Source organism: Mercenaria mercenaria, chromosome 8 (assembly GCF_021730395.1).
Source record: "Mercenaria mercenaria strain notata chromosome 8, MADL_Memer_1, whole genome shotgun sequence".
In the NCBI taxonomy this organism is placed as follows: Eukaryota; Metazoa; Mollusca; class Bivalvia; order Venerida; family Veneridae; genus Mercenaria; species Mercenaria mercenaria.
In genome coordinates this window covers 20,752,823-20,770,690 of record NC_069368.1, presented here as the reverse complement: position 1 = coordinate 20,770,690, position 17,868 = coordinate 20,752,823, and the positions used below count along the sequence as shown (strand labels likewise).

Below are 17,868 nucleotides of genomic sequence, written 5' to 3'. Positions count from 1 at the left end.
TTATAAGCAAGGCTTTTTTTAAAAGAAAAACAACCTTTGATGTACAAAATAATTTAAGATATATTTAGATTTTTAAACGATCAGAATAAACTACTATCCCTAAGATGTATTATATATATATTGGTCAGTCATAAAATAGAAAAAAGAAACGATACATCTGGACTTTATTTAAAGTAATTATATCGAAAACGATGATTAAATGATTATGACTGCAGTTGTTCTGTAAAACCCGATTGTAAATGTACGGAAGGAAAACTGTACCTTATACATGTATAAATACTTAATAGGCCTAGAGCTGGAAGGTGAAACCCTCCCCTCTAGGGATATTTGTAGACCCAAATATTTTTGAAGCCCCTTGTCTGTAGATCATATTTCTGAATTCCGCCTTCTTCTGGAAAGCGGGTTCTCTATGAGTTACAGCATGTTATGTACGTTACCTTAACAATTATTTAGTAAGTGATAAAACTGGAATGTGATGATTTATATGGTAGAAACAACCAAAATCATTATCAAAGGGATTCAGGTATATGCAAAATATGCTGTTGTCAATGTTCCCGCTTAGTTTTGTTCTCTCTACCGATCTTTTCATTTTGTACTTACGTTACCACTTGTTTTATAAAATAATACTTCTATCAATTATTTTAATAGGATTTAATTGTCAGAAAATATCATATATGTCTAAGATATAATATTTTCATATACATATTATTTAAGAATTTATCGTTCAACAGTTTTAAGAAGAAGTACATTGCCATTATTATATACGTTACTAAAATTCATGATATAATCTTTTCATTTCTCAGTCAATAGATTGTTTAATTTTTTTATAATGATGTTTAGACTTAGATATTGCGAGTATCTTATCAAGTTCGAACTAGTTTGATATAAAAAAGCATGTAGCACATCACTTACATAGTTACCTACGTTACAAGACGATACTGAATGTATATTTTAGTAACTGAAAGATAATGCTTACTATTGCTTACCTGTGCAACCAGATCAATTCACATAAATCAGAACTGAGAATCAATTAAGTTGGAACATTAATCACTCTTCCCCTACCTTGTAGCCCGCCCGCTTTGCTCAGTATGGAGAGCGTTGATCTACGGATCACGGGGTCGCGAGTTCGATCCCCGGGCGGGGCGTATATTCTTCGTGACGATTTTGATAAAAGCCATTGTGTCTGAAATCATTCGTCCTCCACCTCTGATAATTCATGTGGGGAAGTTGGCATTTACCTGCGGAGAACAGGTTTGTACTGGTACAGAATCCAGGAACACTGTTTAGGTTAACTGCCCGCCGTTACATGACTGAAATACTGTTAAAAAACGGCGTTAAACCCAAAACAAACAAATCCTCTTCCTCGTAATAAGCACTTTAGTACTTACGGCTATTAACAGTTCTTTTTCTTTCTTTTCAGTTTGATATTTTCAGTCATCTTAGTCGTCATAATCACTGTCTGTTTCATATATGATGTCAATTATATTGGTTGTCTCTACTTCTCCGTAGTCATCATCAGTCATCCTCGACACATGTTGCTGGTGTGTCACAAATAATTTCAGCTAGTTCTTGATGTACAAAAGTATCGGAACACAAGTCATATTGCAACAAATTTTCTGATCCAAATTTCCACCCACTTCTATTTACTTATGGTAGAATTGGGTAGTTCTCATGACTATGAATCCAAAAAAAACAATTGATAGTTCACACGTGTCATGTGCATTTTAAGTGTCAATTGGCAAAGTGGCAATAGACTAATGTTCATACCGTTATATGTACTCAAGACATTGCCAGCAAGAACTTGATACTTTTCAAGAAACATGCCATATATAAGTTTGTTGATGTTATTGTATTCTTTGTATCAACAGATTGCATCTACAATATTTTCCAGGCCGTTAAACAGGTCAACCGAACAGTGATGTATATGACCTACTTCCGCTAATGTCGCAACATACTCCTGTTATAATTATTAATTAATTATTTGAGAGGTGTAACTTTCCCTGTGCGAACAAAAACACTGGTTTTGTCAACCAGTCAGGCAGTGTATTGCAGGCTAACTTAAGCGGATTCTTTCTCATTTGCTTTTAAATATGTTGTGAACATTTAAAAGGCATCTTTTGTTACCTGTCCCCGTGTCAAATAAACAGTATTTCGTATTTTTGAAGATATCACAAATAACAAAAACACGTCTGTATCTGGGGATCTAACTTTGATTGTTGTATTTCGTATAGTGCTATTAGCAGTGAATATTATTCTTGTGTCTGCTTCCTCTTGTGTAGAGTACAGTGGTATATAGTTTTGACTTGTCTGTTTTCACTGGCATTCCATCTGCAGTAGCTATAACGGCCAAGAGGAAAAGAAAGTGTCAATTCTAGCTCTATGTGGTGCTAAACAGCTAAAAGTACCAACTGTTTATACACGCTACGTTCTGCTCTTATCTGTGGTAGTTTGTTCAGTCTGAGAATTGGTTACTTTCCTTGTAACTTCAGCTGTGGCAAATGTTTAAAGTTTGCTTCTCTTTATAGTTCATGGAAAGTAACTGATTTTTCGATCAGTCTTCTTTTGATAAATTCATCCTTTTCCCACCTATTTCAGTTGCCTTAAGTTCAAGAGCCACTTCTGCTTTCGCATGAAAACGAGACGACCCACTGTAAAGTTCATCTTTGTTATTTTTCAGACTGGAATGGGTTCATGAACGATTCAATGCCATCTTCACCGTGATAACTTCTTCTTCACTCCTGCGTATCTGAGCAGGTTATACTTCTTTGTGTTCAAACAGGTCTTCTCTATTTATGTCTGCATTATGAAGTGTTGCTTCAACAGACCTGGCTCAGTAATGACGGGTCATGTACCAGAAGAATGCAGCATAGTTTCTGCTGAAACCAGTTATGCCACCCTCTGACATTGCATGTCTGTTTATTGTCTGCTCTGTAGTACTATCTACAGCATTTCTCGATGCCGGTCCATAGGACCTAGATAGACTAAACTCACTACATCGGAATAGCTCTTCTGCACCTGGATCAATATTTATCAATGTGAACAGGTAAACAGGGACGTATCGGCATGATTATTGTGGTCAAATGCGAAGTAGACACAAAGAACACAGTTTGTACAGAGATGCTATATATAAATCAAGAGCATTAATCTTTGTTGCTTTGATGAGCAACAATATCATGTGAATTATGTCTATATACATTAATCAAAATTGAGCAGTCTTGCCACTTTCACCCTTTCTGATTTCTGATTTGAACTGCTGATGTTTGTTGAAATACACTTCAAAGTCAGGAAAGTTATCATTTCAAACACTTTTTCTTTTCATGAACTTTCAACCCGTTTCTGTAACATAAGGGAAATGTTTTCCTTGCAGGGTTCTGTCTCTGCAAACTTGCATAGAAGCAACCGCTCAGGAGCTTCCATTACAATCGTGTTTACATTTAGGGCACGGCTGAAGTGTTTACCTAGTAATACTTTAGCACAAATTCCTGATTCTATTACAAGTTCTGCAAGACCATTATCCTTCATTAATTTTCATACAGTCCCAGATATAGAGCAGATTGTGTGAAACACACCCATTCTAACATTTATATTACCAAGTTCATCTCTAGACTGCAGAACCAATGAATATGCTTTCTTAGCTACAGCCAAGTCACATGTCACTATTATAGAATATTTCTGGCCTTCTTCATTACTTGCATCTACCCGCGTTTGCAAGATATGCCGGACCATAGCGTTATCATTGATTGAATAATACAAAGCTGCCGTATATATGAAGCAAGTTTGAGCACTCACTCTCTGCAAATCATTTAATTGATTGATTAATTAATTAATTAGAATTTATTTATTTATTTTGATTTTTTTATTTCATTTCATTTCATTTTCCAATAAAAGAAATCAGTTTCATTTTAAGTGAAAAAATATATATTAATTTGTTTGTTACGGTAATCTTGATTGTAAATTCATTTTGAAGGAAATTATATATAATTTATGTAATAAGTAATTTTCTTTTAGGAGCGCAATATTCTTCCGCTACAGAACGAGTGCATATTTCCCGATTTTTTATCACATACATTTCCACACATATAAATGTCTATGTAAAAATTATGAATTTGTTCAATAGTGTGAATATAATTAACAATACTGAACTAAATAAAAGAATTAATGCAATGACACACATTAAATTACGTCACGCACCCGATATGAAATTCAGGCGTCAGTGTACGTTTCCGGTACCATTGTCACTTAACGGGGAATAGAAACTAGTATGTAATAAGATGCAAATACGTATCTGTTTATAAACAATATTATGCGTTTGGTAAGAAATAATGCATAACTTAGAGATGGAACCTAAAAAATTCAAATTCGTCTTGACAGTTTTTTTTTCGGTGTGAAGTGATAGCTAAGTGCACAAATTTACCAAATATATCTATGCTAAAGCCTTGTAATCCGCTCCATGTAAAATAGAAATATTAGATATTTATTTGACCTTCTAAAAATATCTGAAGCAAAATGAACAACTTCTTGTATTGACCGATTTTTATTGATTTTCGGATTTCTCCAATTACAGTCTGTATCAAAAGACTCAACAATTAAATAATTCAACAGAGTTAAGTGTAAGTTTACTCTATTTTCAACACATTGAAAGAGCCTATACTGAACTTTCTTTTTTTCTTTTAGTAAATTAAAAGTCCAAGACTAGCCAAGAAACTAAAACTCATGAAAAAATTCTGATTGAAAGAGAATGACATGTTCTTTATCATGAGCTTACCAAAACCATACCAAAAATTGACAAAAGAATTTATTAAAAGTTTTATAATGTAAACAAACCCCTGCAACATTTTACCCTCGATATGTTTCGCTCATGAATGCACTCAGTTCATGTGATAATTGTTGAAATGATTGTAAATGAAAGACCGCAACAAAAACTTTTTTCATATTGTGTAGACAGTTTACCTCTGCAACATTTTACCATCAATGTTTTCCACTCATGAATGCACTCAGTTAATTTTTCAAACAATTATTAATGAGAGGCCGCAACAAAAACTTTTTTCATTTTGTTCTCAACAATACAAAAACGCCTTATAATTTGTTTAAGGTAGTGGACCTGTAACAAAAATCGTCAAACTGCATATTCTCTATACACTCTATAGCATTTTAAGTTGTTTGTTTTTTTTTGCACGTAAAACAATGACCGTGTGAAGCTACAGTTACCTCATGAGACTGCTTACAAATACATGATTACGCGGAAATTGCAGAGCGTCATTAGCTATCCACTACCTTAAAATATTATATATGAGCCGTGCCATGAGAAAACCAACATAGTGGGTATGCGACCAGCATGGATCCAGACCAGCCTGCGCATCCGCGCAGTCTGGTCAGGCTCCATGCTGTTCGCTTTTAAAGCCTATTGGAATTGGAGAAACTGTTAGCGAACAGCATGGATCCTGACCAGACTGCGCGGATGCGCAGGCTGGTCTGGATCCATGCTGGTCGCAAAGCCACTATGTTGGTTTTCCCATGGCACGGCTCATATATACATTTGATGACCTTGACCTTAAGTGTAACACTTTTTGCAGCAAAGTTCTCCTGAACAGTCAGAGAAATGCTTCAAGATGAGTAAAGCAAAAGAAACACTTTCAAGATGATTAATTGAAATGACAAATGTAACAATAGTTTACACATACTGTTTAACATATGTGATACCAATTGAACTAGTTTGTAATTTCTCATAGTTGGATATACTTTTTACATTTTAATATATCAAATTTCGTGTAAACCAAGTTATTACTATTGGAAACAAAAATTAACTTTAGCTAAAAAGCCAAAAAAACTCTGAGGTAACGTTTCTAAACGTGAAAGTGTTTGACAGAAATTTATGCATTTTTTTGCTTTAGTTTTCATGCACTACTAAAATTTCTAGAAGAGCCTCAGCACAACTTCTAAAATGATTGCCTGTGTAAGCCGTGAGAAATGTGTGCGTGTTGTATATCGAATGCAAAGAGCTTTAAACAAATGAAGATCATATTTTGTCTGCCTGATCAGTTGTTGAGAAAAGGAACTAGTACATGTATTTAGTTTTTCCTTCACTTTAATTTGACCACTGTTTACTGTTTATGTTTGGTCAATTCAGAGTTGTTCCTCTTTAGATTTTCTTGGATATGTACCATCTCTACATACCGTATGCATGTGCAGCTAAGCACAGTATAAAGGTGTAATGGGAGCTTTTTGAACAAATGTCAGTTATACATGTATACATTAAATTGTATAATTCAACTGCGAATGTAGCTCTACAAATACATCGTGTTTATATGTTTGGTCAAAGCAGATTATTTCGATGGGGGTTTTCTACATACAAAATTAGTGTCTGCAAATAAACTATTTAAGCGAAAGGTGCGCATCGGATGTCTAATAGTTTCAGACAATTGTAGGTACACATGGACTCTTTTATATTAATTTGCTGGCTTTGTGAAGTATATTGTTGTCTTTTTCCTTTTGTCAGAATTAGATAGTGATTGACATAGAATTTCTTTCTTTCCGAGAATGTTATATTTAATTATAAACAACTATATGTAGTATGGAACATCTGTTCAATACATACTCTCCCAATGATAAAACTGCCAATAATGTTTTATATACGTTAATATAAAGCTTTGCGAAATAAGCAATACAGAATCACCGATAAGTATTATGTGTGTATAAAATGATAAAGGAATGTTATATCTATCATTTTTACAGCAACAAATATTTTCAAGCATTTCGTAAGTGCACTAAAACAGATGCAATAAGCATCAGTCAGAGATATTTTAAATATATCGTGTAAGGATATAACAAAATGTGTCATTGTTGCTTTTGCTTATAAAGATATTTTGTTCAACAGCAAGCATTGTGATATATAGTAGCAAAATGTGAGAACTGGTTTCATGTGATGTCATGTTGCGCCTGTAATGGATTTCACATTTAGAAATGGAATATTAAATTATAAATATGCTCATATAATCAATTCTGTATAATCTATATTTTGGTTTTGTTTTTTGGATAACCCGATAATATATACTTCTGAAGAGTATGTCTATAATCTGGAAATGGCAAAGTATGTTAAGTATTTTTAAGTCATTAGAAGATTAAAAAAATCAAAATGATAGTTATATTGATCGGTAAATGAATCTTGAAAATAGATATTTCATCTTACATGCCTGCTAAAATCTGCATCAATGTTTGTGGTGGCGTTTTATTGGACTGCTGTTAATATAGTGCGCCATTCACTTTTATATTTTTTCTGAAAGCGTTATGTCATGCATGTGCATTATATTTTATTGACTTTGGTGAAGTTCAATGGTTCGACCACTGAAACGACCAAGATATTAGAAGATGTATCATAATTCGGATGTACACTTGACATGCGGATTACTTTCATGAAAAGGTACGTACTCGTTATTAGATTTTGAATTAGATATTCAGTTTACACACTTTGCGATATTGTCATAATTTACTGGAATCCGACGGAAAACGCAATCAAAAGTATACCGAAACAAATACTTTAGCAGAAAAAGATCGGTTTCTGGACAAACGAACTTTAAATTCAGCTTAGAATTAAAGCAGGAAGAACAACAATGACCAGAAAGTATTAATTGTGGCTTCGTCATATCTTCAATTGTATACTGGGTCAACCGGCAACTTTTTACTCTGATCTGTCCAAAATTGACGAATCTCAGCAATGATGAATTCCTCAATATTGTTCGCGCAGAGATGGAGTTTATTATGTTTATCATTGTCCTTTTTTCCTTATTTTTCTTCCATAAATGAGTCATATTCCGGCTCCTATGAAATAATTAAACGTTTTATTTGATAAATTTTAAAATATGTTATCATTATTCTGACTGAGGCATTTGCTTAATTTATCCGGAAGTTTCACTCAGACATTTTATGTAAATCATCATTGTATCAGTTTCTCGCCCTGCCAGTATATACAATCTCTTGTTGCGCTATTGAAAACTACATGACTTGTGCAGTTGAATCATACATTATAATTCAGTTTATACTGTATTCATTAGGTAAAACAAAGTATCTAAAGTACTATGATAATGTACTCTTACAGGCGGAACATACAAAACAAAATATTGTCTTGATGATATATATATTCATCCGAACTCTTTTGTTACCTTAAACGGAATAACCGAGCTTATAATATAACTCGTAAACGTTGATGGTTTTGTTATTCGGATGTTTCAGCTGAAATAAAAAGAGAAAGTTCGTTTGGTTTATGAAACTAAAGATTGTTTTCAACTATATGTCAATCATTTCTGATGATGTCCTCATTTGGTTTAGCTGCAGATAGCTACAAACACATGATTATTGTGAACAGAGATCTTTTATACCGATTTTAAGGACAAAATCTGCTTGTTGCAATAAAGCACGTGCTTTTTAACATCATACTGTCGCGACGAATCTACTTACATGTATGAGTGACATTATTGCAAAATTTAATGCAAGTATATAATTATATACACAGAGTTTTGAAGAAAAATAAAACACGTGTACAAAGTCTTTGTCGTGGTCACAGGAATAAAAAAAACGAATGCATTTTTTTTCAATTGAAATAAAATAAAGTCTTTGTATGTCAAAAACTCAACTTCATCCTCTGTTTACCTTTCCATTTATCTTTTACATATTGTACATGTATATTTGCATTTACTGGCTTATACAATTACCATATTTCTCACATTGCCTGGCAGCTGTGGGACTAACCATTAATCATCTGTCTACGAGGATGAAGACACGTGCCACGAACTATGGAAACTTTATCTGCATTATTTAGTAGAGGTTATGTTAGGTAACATAAAACCATATATAGATATAGTTAGAGCCGTATTGAAAACAATATATCCAGGACTTATATTAATTAGCACATAAAACGCGAGAAAAGAATCATTTATCGCTTGTATAGGGTTATTAATGACCGATCATAAGGGATTACAAGAAAAATAGGTCAAGTACTTTTCATTTATCCCATTAAAAACTAAAAAAAAAGACTAAAACGTACATGTAGTTGTAAATATAATTGATGTCAAATTTCTAATAAAATTATAAAGTTGTATTTATTTCAAGATGGTAACGCTAGTCTTAATTTAAATCAAGGAAGAACTTTGATGGATAAAAACGCTTGAATTACTTGAACGAAGAGTATCAGTAAATCCCATATGGTCTTTATTACATGCTGGGACACTCCAATCGATGCAAAGATTGGCATAACTATTGAATTATGTTCATACAGCTGACGAAATATTTCTGTACTTAAAGAAAATCCAGTTGTACAAAGAATAGCTCAAGAGAGATTTGTACGTAGATGTATATCCAGTGTGATATATTCAGATGTTAATTAAATAGTTATAAGAATTACGGAACATACAGTCAAACAGTCACCTTTCATAAGCGGTTATCTGCCATTAACAGTCACCTTGAACTTCCTCCGACAAATTTCCTTCTTTATATTACTGCATTGACAGCTACCTGCTTAATGCGGTCAGTGACCACTGTTTTTTGTTGCCAACATCTTCTTTATACCATTTACGATGACGTTATACCTATTTTCTGCTCATTTCTAGATTCGCAAGTAAGATTACGGGACGCCAAAATTGCGGAAACAGTCAGTTCTTAATCATATCAAAAATATCTTCGATTCAGTAATACCAGATATTATATTCATATTTTGGCCATATTTAACAGATACGCATGATACTTTTCACTAAAAATGTTTGTACTCCCGAATACGCCCTACCTGTGTTAAATGGCCACCTGTCTTAAGCAGCCAGTGTGGTCTTTTCCCTTGACAGCTTAACAAATGTTTGAATGTACTATAAAAAGCAACCTTTTATTTGTCAGCTATTTTTTCCTCATCCTTAGATGCAATGGTATGTCATGTATCGTTTCAAGCTGTTTTCAATGAAAAATACATTCCACCATAGTATTACTGGAGATTAGTTTGAATGAAAGATAGATGACCATTGTGACTGACTATGAATTATGGGGACCCCCATGGCCGAGTGGTTCAGGTCACTGACTTCGGACTACTTGCCCCTCCCCGATGATGCTTTGAGTCTCGCTCGGGCCGTTGAATTCTTCGTGTAAGGAAGACATCCTGCTTGCTTACGGAAGGTCGGTGGTTCTACCCAGGTGTTCGCTGGTGATGAAATAATGCACAGAAGGGCAACTATCATCAAAAGCTAGAAAGTTGTTATTTGACCTATAACTGTGTGGATGTGATTAAAATCCCAACAAGAGAAACAACAGAAATTAATATCTTAATGTTACATTGAATGAAAAAAAAAATAAATAATTCCAAAATGTTGTGTAATGTCACTCAGTTGCGTTACAATTTTTCACGTTTCCCATAGATGATACATTAATCAGATCTTATCAAAATGTCAAACGTTTCGTAATGATCATGTATGTTAGTTTCGTTATCATTTACCTAATGGGGCTTTTTGTCAAAATTATTCCGGATATTCATTCTAGCTGGTGTATCTGTATCAGCAATGACTAAAATTACCCTCTGTGTTGTAAATTGACAAGCTTTCATTTTATCATACAGCCATTGTATGGCCTAATTGTATAATTATCTCATATGCACTGTTCTCACTATATCATACAGTCTGTTTTACCCGGTCTGGTCGTTTGGGAGAACATTTATGTCAACTGTAACAGATTCACCGCTTAAGTCGGTGCTGGGGGCGTGACAGGTGTTACATATTTAATTACCTGCCATCCACAGTCTCAGTAAAACCGAGTATGCTTTTATGTTGTTTGTTGTGTTTTTTTGCACAGATTTTATTGTATTGTTGATTACATATTCCATGTTTTTACTATCATCATACAGCTTGTGTTATCCGTTTTGTATAGTTATTGCATATACCAAAATTTCACAATATCATACAGGTGGTTAAATCTGTCGAACCTGTAGAGTGTTTGCATATTCCATGCTTTCACTGTGCCATACAGTCTGTTACTACCGCTGTTGTATAGTTATCTTATCTTATGTGCTTTCTCTATACCATGCAACATGTTACTGCCACTATTGCACATTTTTTTTTGATATTCCATGCTTTTCACTATACAAGACAGTCTATTACTACTGCTGTTGTATAGTTATTGCATATTCCATGCTTTCAGTATACCATTACTATCACTATAGTATTGACCACCTGATCTTTAATAACAACATAAAATTATCATTTATGCTTGATGCAGTAGTCTTAACCCTCGTTTTCGTCGTGTAAATCGAGAAAATCATCATGTATGTTATGAAATAAACCGTAAAATATAACAATTTCTGAAAAAGAAATGGTACAAATCAAGAATTCGTCCGAGCTAAGTGAAACACATTTCTCTTTAGCATTATATCGAACCAAAAGGCAGAGATTTTTGAATTTTTTTTTATAATCAATGTATACTACACAAGGTCACACAATATGTATCACTGAATTGTAAGTGAATTATTCATTTGATGAAATTGATGGAGTCTGCATATATTTATATCCAGTTTTACTTGATTTGATAATCTAACAGTTATTTATTGCTATTAACAATTACGTTCTACATTCTACGCTTTGCCATGTATCTCTTGAATTTCATCTGTTAATGTTTTCGCAATATTATTATGATCTATGACACATACTTATATTGTTTCCTAGAACCAAAACCTTACAAGCAAGTAGGGAATGCACCAAAGCAAACTGCGATTAGACTAAGTGTAGAAAAGAGGGATATAAGAGAACATTGTTTTTCTAACAAACAAATTTACATATATGAACTTTCACTGACTTCTCAGGTATTTGTCAAAAAAAAACTGAAAAATGTTGCATCACATTTGTAAATATGTGCATTGGCAGTCACACATATAATCGAAATTCTTAAGATATACGAGTTTGTAAAATAATTATAAACTCCTTTTTACTTTTGGTTACACAACAAAGATAGATAAGAAATAAATTACTAAAAACCATGAATTTCTAATAGAGATCTAACCATGTAATGGGTATTTCTGTTCCTTAAATAAGATAGAAAAATGTCAATTATTGCTCAAATATCGCTGTCTACCTTTACATTCTGAAATATTTGATCTTTTCATATGATAACTTTTATAGATACTAGTATACGAACTCCACGTGATCTATCATATGATTTTTTTTCTATCCGCAAGAAAAAAAGGAGAGATTGTATTCGGTCTTGTCACGAAATGTTCGGATTTTAGATGCCCGTAATAACATTATTGTATCCCCGTAATTCAATCAGGTCGTGAAATGTTTTATAGTGATATAACTTGATTACGTCGTGCTTTCCCACTTACGGGACTACTTTAATAGAAATACATCTGATAGTGCACACTTTCTGTTATAGTGCCTAATATAAGCGCATCACAAGATGATTTCAGAGATGTTTTGCTATACGTACTTTGTCTTATTGTTCTTGTATTGAATGGAATGAAATACATTTACTTGTATAATTTTGTTAGCTAAAGAGGAATGTCTAGATATTTGTTTTATTAGTGGCATTCTTTGTGGTGTTAGATCCTGGCTGCATTGACTTTGTACAATTCTTCCAAAAACTCTCTCATTTTTATCATGTTTTACACTTCAATTATCTTTGTGGAAAATGAGAAAAAAAATCTGAGCAAGATGATATTTTCGAAATAATTACAAACATTTGTAATTGCGCTTCAATAAACATACACCTTTATTTATTTGTTTCATGCTATCCATGCTTATTAACACAAATGACTTGCATGCTTTTATCGAATAGAATATATTTCAGTTTATGTAGGGAGAATGAGTGTTTTCGTTTTTTAACGTCTGTAGAATACACAGGGATAGGTTGGTGCTCGAACAATGGCGATTTCGGAGATGCTGTGTTATAATCAGGAAACTTAAAACGTTAACACTATCCCAGCATACAACCTGTAAAATTTTCTTCATGCGTTATAGGATCGTGGTATATTTGCGTTTCGCCATGGAAATTAAAAGGTATGTTAACAAATGTTTAATCTCCCAAGCTGAATCATATGTAACATTAAATGCTAGATCCTTCAATGGCATATCCTTTTTACCTCATTGTCCCATATTCTCGCCCGTAAGTCAATCCGCAGTTTTGTCCATCTGTCATTTATAATTTTCATTTCAGGAAAATTCCTTCTTCTGCTTCTACTGTAAGTATGACTTTAACATACTTTTTAGGAAAGATGAGTGTCAAACCAGAGTGTTAATATTGATGCGCTATCCCGAACAATTGATTTTTGGCTGGACAAAATGACGGGAATGTCAAAGTTGTTACTAAGTTTATTCTGTCATTTAGGTCTTCCTAATTTATCTAAGTGCAGTAATATATTCTTTAAGTGAGACAGACATTTGATAAAATGGAAGCGTTCTTGTTTCCGTGGCGAAACAAAGGAGATTGACGACTTTGATCTTTATTTAGATGGTTATTTAAACCTTGACCTTGATTAGTGCCGTATCATTTTCTGTACGCTTCTGTCCCCACACACTTTCGATTGGTTTACTGCAAGTATCTTAAAGGAATGTAATAAATAGTCTTGTTTTTTCATTACATGTTTGCTGTTACTATTGAAGTAACTTTTCCAGCGTTGGTATTGTCTTTAATCGCAACGATACCATAACCAGTATTAATCGTTGCCACAATTGATATAGACCAAAATCAGTTTACATACTATCACGTAAATTTCAACAGCATGGTACAAGTGTTGAAAAATCGTTTTAGTCCCAACAATTGTAAAAGAAGAGAAAACAGAGTAACCATGCATTCGGTCCTGTACAATTGTTTTGATTAATGAGCAACTATATGTAAAAGAGAAAAAGCAAATAGAAATAGTTTGTGTTGCGCTGAATTATTGCCAATACTCCTTTATGTATATTTATATGACGCTACGTTTAAAGAGCAAAATAGTGCCATCGGTGAGTATTCTGTGCCAGTATAATGGCAGAAGTATGCTATATCTATTAAGTTTTACAGTAACAGTTACATATTCTCTAGTCTCTCGTGTATAAAAAGGCAGTTAAACAGATACAAAACCTTCACTCAGAGGTTTATATAATGTGTGTTGATTTACATGATTGCGAGTTTAGCTGAAAATATTTCTTTCAAAAGAATGCATTTATAATGTATCTATTCTAGGTTAAATGGTGATATAACTGAAGAAATTGAGTGAATTCTGCATTACCGTAGCGTCATTGATTATGCCTATACATGAACGTATGTTTTAAAGATAACCATCCATCAGAACTTAATTTAAACTTTATTTCATAAATATGACACTTATATTGGTACCGTTTTAAACATAACAATATTACATATATTGGCACAACTAATTTTGCATCAAACACACGTTTAGTAAGGATTCTATGCACTATATTTCTAAAGAATACGTTTACACATTGCATATTAAATCGCTGACCAGGTGGTTAAGTAATTACATGTTTAACTGTCAGTCCAGCAAATCCCAGTCCACACTAGTGTGCAAACTTGTATACAAACTCTAAGGTGCTCTTTGGAGTCCCCCATCCAATAAATAATCGAGTGTTGGTTCTTCCCAATATGTTGACATCGTATCACTGCTATATACGTTTAAAGAGTCAGGTTGTCTATTTGTAAAGAGGTAGGCTAAGTTAACTGGTTATATATGCCTGTATCTTTCAGATTGCTCCTTAAGGGTCTTGATAACCTGCCATAATAAAAATATAGTAGCAGTAATAAGTATCATCACTAGCAGTACCGGGGGGTGATTCAAAGTGGAATGCAGTATTTTTGGAGTGCGAATTATGTTAAAGGCTCTGGCATCCAGATCTAGCGACAACAAAAAAGAGAAAAAGAATTAGGTATCAGAAAATTAATACTATATTTCTTAAGAATGCTTTGAAACTTAATTACTGACAGACTATATGTTATGAAAACACATGAAAATTAGTTGTTTTTACTAGTTTTACAATGGTAACGTTTTACTCGAGGTAAACTGCTTTAATTATAACTAAAATCTATATTTAACGCGTTAAAATACATTATCCTCCATGGCGGTATTGGTAAAGACAGTGGAAAAGATTTTATTGCCGCGGCGCGCGGCCTGGGTTCGATTCCCGACGTGAGCATTTTTTTCTTGATTTGGCGTTTTTTGAGATAGTTTAGAAACAAAAACTCATATTCAAATGTTCATAATAGACCAAACTTCAATTTAAAGAAAGATCAATTTAGCCAAAATCTTGAGGTCAGTGCCTTTAATATGAAAATTATTTGATGCGTAAATGTAAAGAATATCCCTCTCTGACAGTTTACAGTTACGTTATTTTCTTTTTCCTATATTCAAAAGCTTTGTGTATGATACATTGAATTCAATACAGAATATATGCCGGATCTACATTTATATCCATCATCCAGATTTCTATCAGCGAAAGATGTTTGGTCAATGTATATAATTATGTGTATCGCTATAAATATCTGTGTCTTTCGCCTATTGATGTTTCAAGTTCAAGTTAAATTGTATTAATATGGAAGAGCGGAGGCGACTTACATAAATGAATACCTTACGTATGCCAACTCTCGTACATCAAATTCTGACAGGTCTAATTTGAAATATTTCGATACTAATATTTCCACGTTACTTTGATGTACTCATTAAGAATTTTTCTCAAGTTATCATCCAGGAAGGTACAGTCGTAATCTTTCCCGTCTCTCATTGATGAAATATTAACCAGCTTATATCAAACATCAAACGTTTAATAATGTTGATAAATATTTATCAATCATTTTCTTAATGAGGTTATTTGTCTAAGTTATCCAGGAAATTTAATCTAGCAGATTTATGTATATGTCAACCTTATATCACTCTGTTTTCCAGATAATTTCAGTATACAGATCAGTTCACGCGGAAAACCCATTCTACTCGATCCTCGGAGAATGGCCAAAACGAGTACCAAGACTCCGACTCGAAGTTTCTTCGAGTCAGTCAGTTCCGTCAAGGAATTTTGCTGTCTGACTCCAAGGATTTATGCGAAGTCACTCGAAGGAAATCCTCGGAGTGACTGAAGATGAAATCAAATTAGCGGAATACACATCTGTGTTTTTATTTTGTTCCCTAGTCACTTGACGGAATTCCTTCGAATGTCTCCGAGACGAATAAATAATTATCTATACAAATTTAATTGGGTCTTCGAGTACCTTCGAGGACAGATTTCAGATTACATGGAGCAAGATAATTATATTTTACGTTGTGATACTCGAAAAAACAAAACAAAGTAATTTATGAATAATTATAATAGTATCTTTCCATTTTACATGTATAACATTTTATGACTTTTTGAATGGATACGGCAGCAATGATTTTCCCTTTTTACTATTCCTTCCATATGAATAATTGAAAGACCATTTTTCATAATGAAAATTAATCATTTCTCCTATAACTGTCAATAAAAAGATCACTATTCTTTAACGACCATTATCTTAAAAAGTTTATCTAGTTTTATAAAGTTCTTAATTTAGTTAAATTTACATAAATCTGTTTCTGAATTTAATTCGCACTGTCAGAAACTATATCAATATGATATTTAACAACTCCCTATTCTTTAACGCCTGATACTTGAAAGTTTTAGTTTTATATAATTCTTAGTCCATTTTACATAATTTATTTCTTAATTAGAAAGCATAGTCAGAAAGTATTTCAATATCATACTTAACAATTAACTTTTTAGCGGTTGTTATTTTAAAGTGTACCTAATTATAGATTATACTTAATTTAGTGTATTTTACATAACTATATTTCTATATTTAATTCACAGATATTGTTTTAATATCAAAATTTAACAAATCACTTTTCTTTAACGGCGGTCATTTGAAAGTTTATTTAGTTTCATATGATTAATAATTTAATCCATTGTACATAAATATGCTGCTTAATCTAATTCGTACGGTCAGGAACTATTTCAATATCAAAATGCACAAATTTTAATCAGTAAAAAGAACATGTCAAGCAATATATATATAAAAATCCATAAAGGTAAGGGAATACTGCCTCGGAGTTTCGTGGAATCATCTCGCGTCACTCGAAATGACCGATTAGTTGTTTATTATAAACACGGAGTCGCGCGGAGTGGCCATAAAATACCGGAAATCATTATAGTGTAACCTGTATAATTTCGACTCGGAGTTCCGTCAAGTAATTTCTCGGAGTGACTCGACAAAATTCCGCTAAAGTAATAAAACTATAAATATCGGCACTCCGAGTCAGAATAAGGCAGTACTCGGAGGAATTCCTCGCTATGCAAGACTTTTCCTTCGAGGAAAAACGGGAAGTGGGTTTTCCGCGTGAGCCGATCTGTAACGTATGACCCAGTTTTAACTTCTCTAAGGCTTGAAGATTGCCTGCAAACTGTCTTCATTCGAGTTCAGCTGAACTGTCTACGGTACGGGAGACCCTCACACTGATATAATATTTTTACTTCGTAAAAACAAAGTAACGTATCAGTCAAAGTATTGACTCAAGCATTAAGTAAAACTTGTTTTGCCTTGCTCATTCTGCTCTAACATTACAAACTGGGGACCGGGCAATCTTGTATTGAAACAGAGTTGAATTTAGCTCTTCGATAAAAAGGTACAAGTGTTAATTTACCCAGTCCTTGAGCTGAACTCCTTCTGAAACAGTGGAATGTTGATTGATAGTATACAAACAAATGTACGCTTGATACTTTTGTACTTCTTCAACTCACTTTTTTGCCTTAGTTAATAGAATGGTGACCTTTTTTCTAGGATTATTCGTAAACTTGTTTGATGTTGTTATTTGGTACGATGGTATATTGCAACTACAACTAAAATAAACAC

At 33.2% G+C, this 17,868-nt stretch overlaps 1 protein-coding gene across 1 annotated transcript in view; it reads left to right on the top strand.

Moving 5' to 3' along the window:
• Positions 1-7,231: 7,231 nt before the first annotated feature.
• LOC123522910 (zwei Ig domain protein zig-8-like) overlaps positions 7,232-17,868 on the top strand; it is a 269,951-nt gene continuing 259,314 nt past the window's right edge. Inside the window, exon 1 of the mRNA XM_045300424.2 lies at positions 7,232-7,417. The gene's annotated coding sequence lies outside the window, so the exon portion shown is untranslated. The remainder of the gene's footprint in view (positions 7,418-17,868) is intronic.